The following is a 14,322-nucleotide window of genomic DNA, read 5'->3' on the forward strand; positions in this document are numbered from 1 at the left end:
TGTTCTGTGGCAGAACCAACCTGAATTATACCGGCTCAAGTACATGAGTCCACTCCCGAGGGCTCCAACGTGCTTCAAACGGTATAATCCCTTGGCCTGTCGGGTAACGTCCCGATAAACCACCGATACACAGGATCAAATAAGGTTACCTCACACGAAGGTGAGTCCAGAGATACAATTACCAACACATGTTACATCACAGAGAATTACATTACAAGGGTTTCCAAAAGAGGTACGAAGTTTCAAACTCAGAGAAAACATTACAAACTGTTAAAACTATGGTTTTTAGCAGCGGAAAACATACGCGATGATTACAACACGTCGTTAAGACGGATGTCATGCTAAGCCCGAGCATGACATCGCTCGATATCATCAATTTTGGCCAAGGACGGATCCCATTCCACGGACCAATCTTCTGGGAGAGCATAGTGCCAAGGCAAGGGAAGAGTAGGGTCTTCCAGACATCATCTGCAAAACATATAACTAGCAAGGCTGAGTATACTAATACTCAGCAAGGCTTACCCGGGATTGGGTATACTTAGCCCATAACTAGACTTATGAAAGTTTATAATGGTTCTGGGTTTCGTTTCAGCTGAAAAGCAACAAAGAGTAGATCCTTAATTTCAAGTTTTAGCTTTCAGATTCTAGTTAATTATCCATTCTAAGTAAGCACCTATATCTAAGCAAGCATGGTATAATCTTTGGTCAAGCATCATCTTTGATAACCATAATATTGCTCTTGTTACTCTATGTGGAAAAGGGGATAAGCAGTCTCATTTCATCGTGAGAGGCGGACGATTCCTGAATCGAGATTCAACCTTGCAAGGTAAACCTAACTCACACGCTTGGAACACCACAGGGTCGTTCCGAAGCAACCGTTTACCTTTCATTCCGACTCGTGGATCAGAGCCACCACAAGCGACTGCAGGAACATACGCACATCACTCGTGCAGGACATACGTCTGTAGCGCGACTACAAAACCCGTATTCCTGGTTGCCCTTGCAACACGTATTTCCTCAGTCGAATATAAGTAACCAGAAGAAGCAAAACGAGTGGTGGGAGGTATGTCCACTCCTCGGGCCGATTGGTTACTAGGCTTACCGCTTACCATATTTCGCGGCATGTGGTTAGTACTTTCAAACACTTAACCCGCACTTCCACACGCTGCGACCTTAACAGATTCAACAACACAGACGGGGTATCACCTCAACCATGATACCTCATAAAACTCCCGTCCGTCATCCTTATAGTGATTGCAGGAATATAAACATTACAATTCCTATATCGCGCGAGTGACAGGAAATCACCCGACTTCTACCGGCCCTATTAGCATAGCAGCTAGTCGGACTCAAGAGCTAGTATCCATCACATTGGTTCCTAGGAGAATGCAACTAGGGTTTCAAGCAATTCCTAAGAACTTAATGCATAGAATACGTAAATAGATATAGATTGCAGTGTAATAAAATAGTGGGTTATGTCCGGGGCTTACCTTTACTGGTGGGTCTGAAGTCAGAAATGTTAACATCTTCCGAACTTTGGTTCGGGGCTTGCGATATTCCTTGGTGACGCTCATTTGGTCTTCAGGAACATCCTCCGTAGACTCCGGGGAGATCTCGCAGGTACCGTTGTCGAAAACAGTCGTATCTACATGTAATGCAACATTACATTCAAAGGGTGCACATAAAACTATCTTACTCCACACTAAAGTTGCAAGTCAACACTCATTTAACATACTACTTACATATCAATCAGAAAGATCTGAACTAAACTTAGGTAGAGTTTTAAGAGGACAACTAATTAGGATTAGCTACTTGTTGAGGGTTACAACAGAGCCGATCGATGAGTGCATTGGGTTCCTAGATGATCGATGAAAGCATCGATTACTTTGGCAGAAGGATGATTCCTAAAGCAGTTGTGTCTTAATTGAGATGTGCTTAACCTAAGTAGCTAGGCGTGGTTGTATAGGCTCAATTACATCAGCACAAAATTGAGTGACGTACAGCCGATGGGGTATGGTTAAGGGTATAGAACCGATAGATATGTAGCCGATTTATCAGTTGATAAATCGACTGATAGAAGTGTATAGATAAGGGTGGGAAAACTAAGGATCGATCGGCCGTGTTTGACCGACATGGAAAAGCAACTAAAATCGGCTTGGGTTGGCCGATGGCAAGAACCCTAAGATTGTGGACGTATCTTCGATGCATCAACTATGTGCAGCCGATGTAGGACAGAACAAAAGAGTGGTATCGGCGGTAGCCGATACTAGAAAGATAACAACCGTATCAGCTAACCAACCGATGGTAGGAACATATCAAAAGAAAAGCATCGGTTGACAGTTGTTACATAGAAACATCACAGACTTAAAGAAGACGAATGCTAAGTGGTTGGGTTGATAACCTGACACTGAAGCATAACTAACGAGACGTATTAGCTAAGCAATAGATGCACATGAATTAACAAAGATCTTTATAGGAAGAGAATTTTACGGAAACGGCAATCAAGACAAGGATAACGTCTTGACGGCAGGAATTTAAGCATTCGCATAATAGGATTAACTAGATGTCACATATTTCTACTTACGACATAAAATTTATAGCTTACTCTTAGCTATAACTCAAGCATACAATATAAAGCACAATAAAACATTCATTCCCTAACATTTGACCTAGACCACACATCAAAGACTTCAACTCAAGATCATAACATAAAACTTGTAGAGTTTGACTTAGGGTTTCAAACAAAACTGATTTTACATTTTTATGAACTTCCTACGAAAATCTATGAAATGTAGAGTTCATCAATTTGAAATACAGAAAGCTTTGGAAATTTTACAAAGAACACCCTAGAACTTTCTAAAACATAGCAATTAAGTCCCTGGTCCGGGAAAACAGATAACAGGAAGTTAACGGCGATATTCCGGTAAAGGAATCGCCGGCATTAAGAAGATTCTGTAGGTCGGGGCAAACCTTGGTTATGGAAAAGAACGGACGGAAAGTGAAGTCCCGTGGCGATAGGATCGGCGAAGAGTAAAACTCGACGACGACGAGACTCCATGGATGACGAAGAAGCTTGCCGGGGATTGCAGTGGGTAGAGAATGGCCGAAGAGGTAATCCCCGCGGTGATTTGCGGTGATGGCAGTTGGTTGCGCGATCAACGAAGGTAGGGGCTGCTGGACGTCATGGACCCCCGGAACAAGACGATGGAGCCGAATTGATTCGCTAGGCCAACTCCTCCGTGAACTTCAGGGTTCTCCTACTCACAGGTTAAGCCTTCACTGCCCATGCGCGTGTGCCGCTGAGACACGGTCGGCACACCCGCGCAATGGTTCCTTTCGAATTCGCCGCGCTATAACCGCCGCCTTCGTTTCGCCGCTTCTTCTTCCGACTCGCCACGCCATACTCACATCTTTGCCTCCGCGAGGACTGTGGTCTATCTGTATTAGGGCCGTGCTTTTCGCTGCGTTTTCCTCGACGGCCTCTAATGTCCATCATGCGCGACCCTCCTGCACAGTACTCGGTCGCGGCCTGAGCTCGCCCTGCGGGAACACCGTCATGCTCTGCACGCCACCGCTTTGCTCGTCGTTGCCCTGCATAGCTCTTCCTTCTTCTTCCGTTGTTGGTCACGCGTTCGCTTCGGCCTTGCCGTGCCTTAGCTGCGCGCTGCTCTGCTCTATTGCCGCTTGCTCGGGGAAAGGTGGCTCTGGTCATCGCTGGCCCTGAGCTTCACACACCGCCGACAGTTGTGCCTCGGCTCACCAAACCTGCACGCCGCAGCTCCCGCGTTGCCGGCTCGTTCTAGCACTTGTGCCGTGCTCGGCTCTGCCGCGCACGCGTTGCTCCACCCACGCGCTTACGCCACTCCGCGCGCTACCGCTTGCTCCGGCTACTCGCCTCCGCGCGAGCGCACCTGCCGCACCCTCGCCGGCTCCCTGTGTCCGCACTCCAACCGAGCCCGCCGCTGCACACCGCGCGCATTCAACCCGTCAGCGCCGAGCCGGCCTCGCTCCGCTCCTGCACCACCGCTTACGTGCCGCTCACGCCATCGCGCTGCACAGCTTCTCCTCCTCCGCGCCACTGCCGGACTCATGTGCCCCGGTCTTGCTGTGCCGTTCCAGCGTCCGCACACGCGTTCCCGCGCTGCTCGCGCCCCCCTACAGCCTGCGTCGCTTGTGCGCCCACGTTCCTGTGCTCCAGCGCCAACGCCCACATACTCCTGCCCCAGCGCGTTCCTGCGCCGAGCTACAGCCAGAGCCGCCATCCTGCGCACGCTCGCCTCGTTCCTGGGCCGAGCCGCCACGCCTGGGCGCCGCCCCGCCAGTACGGCCTCGCTGCTGCCTCACGCGCTTGCCCGCACCACCTGGCGCTGCTGGTCCGGCTCCGCTCGCCCAACGCCCCGCCTGGGCCCGCAGCTTGCGCCGCCCGCCTGCTCCCGCGCGCCGGCTACCGTAGCCGTCAGCCGCGCCGTCCCTCCTCCGTCTGGGCCACCGCGCTCTGCTGTCTCGCCCCCGCCCGGGCCTGCCAGCCGCGCTGCTCCGAGCGCCTGGGCCCGCTGCGCGTCCACCTGCCGCCGCTCGGGCCCGCTGCTCCCGCGCGCTGCCGCTCCGGCTTCCGCACGCCGCACGCCCGCGCCTGGGAGCCACGCCGCTCGGGCCCCGCTCGGGACCGCCGCCTGCGCCTGAGCCGCGCGCCCCGGCCTGCTCCTGTGGCGCCGCCCGAGCGCCTGTGATTGGAGGCAAGGGGTCAACGGGAAGAAGAACAGAGGAAGAAAAGATGGGTTTTGGTGCTGCTGCCACCGGTGGAAAAGAAGATAAGGGCGCCAGAGATAAGGGAACAGAGGAGAAGGATGAACAGTTTTCTCCAAGGACCTATACGTAAATACAGAAAACTGCAAGGGCCTGTATGTAAAACAAAATTTCCCGTTGATATAAAACCCTAATGAAGAAATGCCCAAAACGAAAGTTGGAGAGTTTTTCAAACTCTACAACATTGCTTTAGGGCTCAAGTTCAAAAACTTAAAATTTACATTTTTACACGTGAATCTTTGAACAAAAGTTGGATTTGAATTACTGTTGTCCTAAGAGTGTAATTTTAAAATATTCAGGACCTAAATGCAAGAATTTATGACACGTCATAATGACGGGATAGACTCGTCATAATGGTTGGATAGACATGTCATGATGACTTGCACTTTTACACTTTAGCCCTGAGTAAACGTGAAAGTTACTTTTGTAAATCAACATTTGCATAAAAGGACTTGTACTTTTATAAAATCACATAAATACCCTTATTTTTACCACTTTACCCAAAATTTTTACCCACTTCAACATACACATTTTAAATGAAACTTTTGGATAAATAATATTTATTTTTACAAGACATAAAATAAGAAAAACATGTTTACAAAACCACCTTTCACTTATTTCGAAATTACTTCCCATCCAAACATATTTTGCAAAAAAAATAACCCTAGGTTTTTCTGTAATTACAAAAATACCCTTTTTACTTGCACTTTAAATTTTCAAGAGCTTCACATAAACAACATGAGCTTGATACAAACAAACACATACTTCACACTAACAAATATATGTCTAGCATTACAAATATATGAACTGTCACAGCCTTCCCCCCTAAAAAGAATCTCGTCCCGAGATTCGGACGAAAGGCTCTAAAGGGAAGAGAAGCAAATCACACAACTAAAGTGACAGGAAACAATCACACCAAAGAAGGTTGATGTTGATGGTAAAAGCCGTTGGAGTATGACAAGATGAGTATGACGGGAGCATGGATAGTTGTATATAGATGAGTTTGATATGATCAGAGATTACACATAAGGACGATAAATGTCGGCGACATTCATCACAAATCTTTGGGGATAGCAAGTAAAGGTAGCACAAGAGACCGATAAGTGATGTTTGAAACATTTTTGCTCAGAGTTTATTATCTGAATGATTTAGATGATACTGATTGCAAAATATGCCTATTTATACCGATGCAATCAAGGGATAATGACAAAATGCTCCAATTTAGAGTGCAATGCTCGGTATATGACCACGAACATGATGCACCGTTGTAATGTATGATTGCAATGATGATGCAACATGAAGATGGACGATTTCATGCACGATCGAGATGATGCATATGACACAATACAATTACCATGATGCATACCTTATGATGCAAGGATGATGATACTTGCAATGTATGCACGTACGAAATGCATAAAGTATGATGCATACTCTCATGAGTTGATGATGCACATGACTCGCACGCTACAACCGTTCTCTCGTGACTAACTCTTGGGTAGGTCTATATCCTTGGGTGAGGGTCAAAAGTTAGGACACTAGTAAGGTTGCATAAGAAGAGTTTGTAGTGGGGTTACGTCACATGTACCTAGCCACCAGTGCGCTCCTAATGGCTCAATCATATGGCTGCAGCACACATGAGGCCTTAGGTTCCGACACGGCAACATGATCATGTGATTAAACACCACCACAGATGAGGAATAGCAACCCTATAGTGCCAACAGCAGCAAGATAGGTCTTAAGAAGCCGAAGACAACCTAAAGCTGTACAGGAGGCACACTCGTTAGTTAGTCTACGGGCTTTTGATGATGATGCAACACCATGCATTGACCAAAATGGTATATGTTATGATGCATGACTTTTTGCCGGGAGAATTGTATGCAAAATGTAATTATTGTCATACATCTTTTTAATTTATCCAAAATCATCTGAGCAAAAATCGAAGGTGCAACTTTCAGATGTTGTAACCAGAATAGCCAATAATGTAAGGTACAACATCATGAAAGGAGGGATGAATTACTGAGTGATGGATTGAAGGGTTTGTTGATGATTATCAAGGTTTAACCATCAAAGGAAAAGCTCAGTGTTTCTGCTGAAACAGATTTAAAGCAAAATCAAGGATTGGATTTAGCGGTCAAGCTAGGATCAGCGATAGGGTTCAAACATAACCCATTCCACTTGATTCACAACAGGCGTTCTCAACTCTAAGTTAGCCTAGCAAATTACGTTGGCTTCTACCACACAGAGTCAAAACAGACATTCAGTACAAACACATATTTCAGTACATCAACGTAACAATCAAGGCAATCAGGTCAATTCAAGATGTCATGATGTATGCACGTTCTACACGTCCTCACAAATAAAAATAACTGCCAAGTAATCTTGGTCTTACGTGGTTAGTTACGGTGGCATCATATAAATACGTCTCTCCCTATATATATACTAGTCGTTCTTACGTTCAAGCTTACGTAACGAGGTTAGCATACCTGCAGAGAACATAATATGTATATATTGAACCTTTCATGCCAGCATGTCATGAAAGCCTCCCCAATCATTACTGTTCACTATAGAAACAGCATCTGTACAATTACCGCCGTACAAACAACGTTAACATACGTTATCGAGATAACGTATTCACGGGGGTACCGCAAAATGCGGGGGTATGATCTGCGATCGCCATACCCTGCGCCGAACCATATACTCCCAATGTAGTCAACCGAGGTTGGTACATTGGCAGCATCTCAAGTAGGCCACTGCTTGAGAAACAGCGTTCGGTTCGCATCACCGACGGGAAGGCCAAGCTCCCTCAGTTGGCTGAGGATCCTTACCTTCTTACCTCATCGTCGAAGGTGTCGTTACAGAATATAAGGTTGGGTTGTGCATGAATTTAAGTTTTGACAGTAAAGTAATGCTGGTAGTTAGGGTTATATATATAGATATTATAGCCACCTCTAATTCCCTCATAAGCATTGCCCTAGGGCTTTACGTACTAAGCTCAATCTTTAACGAATCCAACGTAGTTTTGCCAAATACTTTGTTGGTCAAACTCTTATACTGAAAGTATTTTTAAGGTAAAATGTATCTCCAGGGTAACCTTATAGCTCTGATACCAGCTGTGGCAGAACCAACCTGAATTATACCGGCTCAAGTACATGAGTCCACTCCCGAGGGCTCCAACGTGCTTCAAACGGTATAATCCCTTGGCCTGTCGGGTAACGTCCCGATAAACCACCGATACACAGGATCAAATAAGGTTACCTCACACGAAGGTGAGTCCAGAGATACAATTACCAACACATGTTACATCACAGAGAATTACATTACAAGGGTTTCCAAAAGAGGTACGAAGTTTCAAACTCAGAGAAAACATTACAAACTGTTAAAACTATGGTTTTTAGCAGCGGAAAACATACGCGATGATTACAACACGTCGTTAAGACGGATGTCATGCTAAGCCCGAGCATGACATCGCTCGATATCATCAATTTTGGCCAAGGACGGATCCCATTCCACGGACCAATCTTCTGGGAGAGCATAGTGCCAAGGCAAGGGAAGAGTAGGGTCTTCCAGACATCATCTGCAAAACATATAACTAGCAAGGCTGAGTATACTAATACTCAGCAAGGCTTACCCGGGATTGGGTATACTTAGCCCATAACTAGACTTATGAAAGTTTATAATGGTTCTGGGTTTCGTTTCAGCTGAAAAGCAACAAAGAGTAGATCCTTAATTTCAAGTTTTAGCTTTCAGATTCTAGTTAATTATCCATTCTAAGTAAGCACCTATATCTAAGCAAGCATGGTATAATCTTTGGTCAAGCATCATCTTTGATAACCATAATATTGCTCTTGTTACTCTATGTGGAAAAGGGGATAAGCAGTCTCATTTCATCGTGAGAGGCGGACGATTCCTGAATCGAGATTCAACCTTGCAAGGTAAACCTAACTCACACGCTTGGAACACCACAGGGTCGTTCCGAAGCAACCGTTTACCTTTCATTCCGACTCGTGGATCAGAGCCACCACAAGCGACTGCAGGAACATACGCACATCACTCGTGCAGGACATACGTCTGTAGCGCGACTACAAAACCCGTATTCCTGGTTGCCCTTGCAACACGTATTTCCTCAGTCGAACATAAGTAACCAGAATAAGCAAAACGAGTGGTGGGAGGTATGTCCACTCCTCGGGCCGATTGGTTACTAGGCTTACCGCTTACCATATTTCGCGGCATGTGGTTAGTACTTTCAAACACTTAACCCGCACTTCCACACGCTGCGACCTTAACAGATTTAACAACACAGACGGGGTATCACCTCAACCATGATACCTCATAAAACTCCCGTCCGTCATCCTTATAGTGATTGCAGGAATATAAACATTACAATTCCTATATCGCGCGAGTGACAGGAAATCACCCGACTTCTACCGGCCCTATTAGCATAGCAGCTAGTCGGACTCAAGAGCTAGTATCCATCACATTGGTTCCTAGGCGAATGCAACTAGGGTTTCAAGCAATTCCTAAGAACTTAATGCATAGAATACGTAAATAGATATAGATTGCAGTGTAATAAAATAGTGGGTTATGTCCGGGGCTTGCCTTTACTGGTGGGTCTGAAGTCAGAAATGTTAACATCTTCCGAACTTTGGTTCGGGGCTTGCGATATTCCTTGGTGACGCTCATTTGGTCTTCAGGAACATCCTCCGTAGACTCCGGGGAGATCTCGCAGGTACCGTTGTCGAAAACAGTCGTATCTACATGTAATGCAACATTACATTCAAAGGGTGCACATAAAACTATCTTACTCCACACTAAAGTTGCAAGTCAACACTCATTTAACATACTACTTACATATCAATCAGAAAGATCTGAACTAAACTTAGGTAGAGTTTTAAGAGGACAACTAATTAGGATTAGCTACTTGTTGAGGGTTACAACAGAGCCGATCGATGAGTGCATTGGGTTCCTAGATGATCGATGAAAGCATCGATTACTTTGGCAGAAGGATGATTCCTAAAGCAGTTGTGTCTTAATTGAGATGTGCTTAACCTAAGTAGCTAGGCGTGGTTGTATAGGCTCAATTACATCAGCACAAAATTGAGTGACGTACAGCCGATGGGGTATGGTTAAGGGTATAGAACCGATAGATATGTAGCCGATTTATCAGTTGATAAATCGACTGATAGAAGTGTATAGATAAGGGTGGGAAAACTAAGGATCGATCGGCCGTGTTTGACCGACATGGAAAAGCAACTAAAATCGGCTTGGGTTGGCCGATGGCAAGAACCCTAAGATTGTGGACTTATCTTCGATGCATCAACTATGTGCAGCCGATGTAGGACAGAACAAAAGAGTGGTATCGGCGGTAGCCGATACTAGAAAGATAACAACCGTATCAGCTAACCAACCGATGGTAGGAACATATCAAAAGAAAAGCATCGGTTGACAGTTGTTACATAGAAACATCACAGACTTAAAGAAGACGAATGCTAAGTGGTTGGGTTGATAACCTGACACTGAAGCATAACTAACGAGACGTATTAGCTAAGCAATAGATGCACATGAATTAACAAAGATCTTTATAGGAAGAGAATTTTACGGAAACGGCAATCAAGACAAGGATAACGTCTTGACGGCAGGAATTTAAGCATTCGCATAATAGGATTAACTAGATGTCACATATTTCTACTTACGACATAAAATTTATAGCTTACTCTTAGCTATAACTCAAGCATACAATATAAAGCACAATAAAACATTCATTCCCTAACATTTGACCTAGACCACACATCAAAGACTTCAACTCAAGATCATAACATAAAACTTGTAGAGTTTGACTTAGGGTTTCAAACAAAACTGATTTTACATTTTTATGAACTTCCTACGAAAATCTATGAAATGTAGAGTTCATCGATTTGAAATACAGAAAGCTTTGGAAATTTTACAAAGAACACCCTAGAACTTTCTAAAACATAGCAATTAAGTCCCTGGTCCGGGAAAACAGATAACAGGAAGTTAACGGCGATATTCCGGTAAAGGAATCGCCGGCATTAAGAAGATTCTGTAGGTCGGGGCAAACCTTGGTTATGGAAAAGAACGGACGGAAAGTGAAGTCCCGTGGCGATAGGATCGGCGAAGAGTAAAACTCGACGACGACGAGACTCCATGGATGACGAAGAAGCTTGCCGGGGATTGCAGTGGGTAGAGAATGGCCGAAGAGGTAATCCCCGCGGTGATTTGCGGTGATGGCAGTTGGTTGCGCGATCAACGAAGGTAGGGGCTGCTGGACGTCATGGACCCCCGGAACAAGACGATGGAGCCGAATTGATTCGCTAGGCCAACTCCTCCGTGAACTTCAGGGTTCTCCTACTCACAGGTTAAGCCTTCACTGCCCATGCGCGTGTGCCGCTGAGACACGGTCGGCACACCCGCGCAATGGTTCCTTTCGAATTCGCCGCGCTATAACCGCCGCCTTCGTTTCGCCGCTTCTTCTTCCGACTCGCCACGCCATACTCACATCTTTGCCTCCGCGAGGACTGTGGTCTATCTGTATTAGGGCCGTGCTTTTCGCTGCGTTTTCCTCGACGGCCTCTAATGTCCATCATGCGCGACCCTCCTGCACAGTACTCGGTCGCGGCCTGAGCTCGCCCTGCGGGAACACCGTCATGCTCTGCACGCCACCGCTTTGCTCGTCGTTGCCCTGCATAGCTCTTCCTTCTTCTTCCGTTGTTGGTCACGCGTTCGCTTCGGCCTTGCCGTGCCTTAGCTGCGCGCTGCTCTGCTCTATTGCCGCTTGCTCGGGGAAAGGTGGCTCTGGTCATCGCTGGCCCTGAGCTTCACACACCGCCGACAGTTGTGCCTCGGCTCACCAAACCTGCACGCCGCAGCTCCCGCGTTGCCGGCTCGTTCTAGCACTTGTGCCGTGCTCGGCTCTGCCGCGCACGCGTTGCTCCACCCACGCGCTTACGCCACTCCGCGCGCTACCGCTTGCTCCGGCTACTCGCCTCCGCGCGAGCGCACCTGCCGCACCCTCGCCGGCTCCCTGTGTCCGCACTCCAACCGAGCCCGCCGCTGCACACCGCGCGCATTCAACCCGTCAGCGCCGAGCCGGCCTCGCTCCGCTCCTGCACCACCGCTTACGTGCCGCTCACGCCATCGCGCTGCACAGCTTCTCCTCCTCCGCGCCACTGCCGGACTCATGTGCCCCGGTCTTGCTGTGCCGTTCCAGCGTCCGCACATGCGTTCCCGCGCTGCTCGCGCCCCCCTACAGCCTGCGTCGCTTGTGCGCCCACGTTCCTGTGCTCCAGCGCCAACGCCCACATACTCCTGCCCCAGCGCGTTCCTGCGCCGAGCTACAGCCAGAGCCGCCATCCTGCGCACGCTCGCCTCGTTCCTGGGCCGAGCCGCCACGCCTGGGCACCGCCCCGCCAGTCCGGCCTCGCTGCTGCCTCACGCGCTTGCCCGCACCGCCTGGCGCTGCTGGTCCGGCTCCGCTCGCCCAACGCCCCGCCTGGGCCCGCAGCTTGCGCCGCCCGCCTGCTCCCGCGCGCCGGCTACCGCAGCCGTCAGCCGCGCCGTCCCTCCTCCGTCTGGGCCACCGCGCTCTGCTGTCTCGCCCCCGCCCGGGCCTGCCAGCCGCGCTGCTCCGAGCGCCTGGGCCCGCTGCGCGTCCACCTGCCGCCGCTCGGGCCCCGCTCGGGACCGCCGCCTGCGCCTGAGCCGCGCGCCTCGGCCTGCTCCTGTGGCGCCGCCCGAGCGCCTGTGATTGGAGGCAAGGGGTCAACGGGAAGAAGAACAGAGGAAGAAAAGATGGGTTTTGGTGCTGCTGCCACCGGTGGAAAAGAAGATAAGGGCGCCAGAGATAAGGGAACAGAGGAGAAGGATGAACAGTTTTCTCCAAGGACCTATACGTAAATACAGAAAACTGCAAGGGCCTGTATGTAAAACAAAATTTCCCGTTGATATAAAACCCTAATGAAGAAATGCCCAAAACGAAAGTTGGAGAGTTTTTCAAACTCTACAACATTGCTTTAGGGCTCAAGTTCAAAAACTTAAAATTTACATTTTTACACGTGAATCTTTGAACAAAAGTTGGATTTGAATTACTGTTGTCCTAAGAGTGTAATTTTAAAATATTCAGGACCTAAATGCAAGAATTTATGACACGTCATAATGACGGGATAGACTCGTCATAATGGTTGGATAGACATGTCATGATGACTTGCACTTTTACACTTTAGCCCTGAGTAAACGTGAAAGTTACTTTTGTAAATCAACATTTGCATAAAAGGACTTGTACTTTTATAAAATCACATAAATACCCTTATTTTTACCACTTTACCCAAAATTTTTACCCACTTCAACATACACATTTTAAATGAAACTTTTGGATAAATAATATTTATTTTTACAAGACATAAAATAAGAAAAACATGTTTACAAAACCACCTTTCACTTATTTCGAAATTACTTCCCATCCAAACATATTTTGCAAAAAAAATAACCCTAGGTTTTTCTGTAATTACAAAAATACCCTTTTTACTTGCACTTTAAATTTTCAAGAGCTTCACATAAACAACATGAGCTTGATACAAACAAACACATACTTCACACTAACAAATATATGTCTAGCATTACAAATATATGAACTGTCACATGTTCGACCCATCCATTGGTTCCCTAGTGCACTACAGAGCCTCCCCGACGCTCGCCGGCGTTCTTCCTCGCCGCCGCATCGGTCTCCGTCGATCCCCCTCGATCCAGCATGTTTTCATCCAATTGATGGCACCTACACATTCCCCGTGTCTCACTGAAGCTTTTGCACAGGTCGGTTGCCAACGTTCGCCACTGGAGCTCCGCCGTCGACGGTGACCCCTCCGCCGTCACCTCGGGCTCGAGTCGAACTCCACTGTTCCGGCCATCCCCGCCTACGGCAAGTAGTGCAACTAGACCACAGTAAGACCCTGAGCTTTTCCCTGCCATTGGACCTCACCGCCGGTGATCACCGTCGCCGGAACATGACCGTCCCCGCCTTACTCTATTCTGGTTCACAGTCAAGGATCTCGGGTTAGAAGGAAAAGAAAACCAGGGGGTTAAGTGCATAGCCTAAGACTCAGAGAAATAGTAACCAAGGACCTCTTTGTGTAAATTAGGCTGTCAACTTAGAAATTCTGTATCTATTCGAGGAAAAATCATAAAAATGCAAACTAAATTTTGTTGGAATCCTTAAGTCAAATTCGACTACTTTTGTTTAGGAAGTTTGAGCAGTAGGTGTATATTTTCTGATGTAGATTAAATATTAGAAAATAAGTGTTTTAATTGTATTTCATGTTGTAGGCATGTGTTAAAGCTGAAATTTGGATCACAGATTGTAGGTGCTATGTATAGCACTGTTTAAAAAGTTCGAGTACTTTACTGTTCATTTCCTTAGGTTTCGAGTACTTTTTGTTATATGTTGATAAAAGTTACTTAATTTAATTCCAAATGTGTCCCTTCATATTTAGGGCTGAAAAATTT

This window comes from Panicum hallii, chromosome 7 (assembly GCF_002211085.1).
Source record: "Panicum hallii strain FIL2 chromosome 7, PHallii_v3.1, whole genome shotgun sequence".
In the NCBI taxonomy this organism is placed as follows: Eukaryota; Viridiplantae; Streptophyta; class Magnoliopsida; order Poales; family Poaceae; genus Panicum; species Panicum hallii.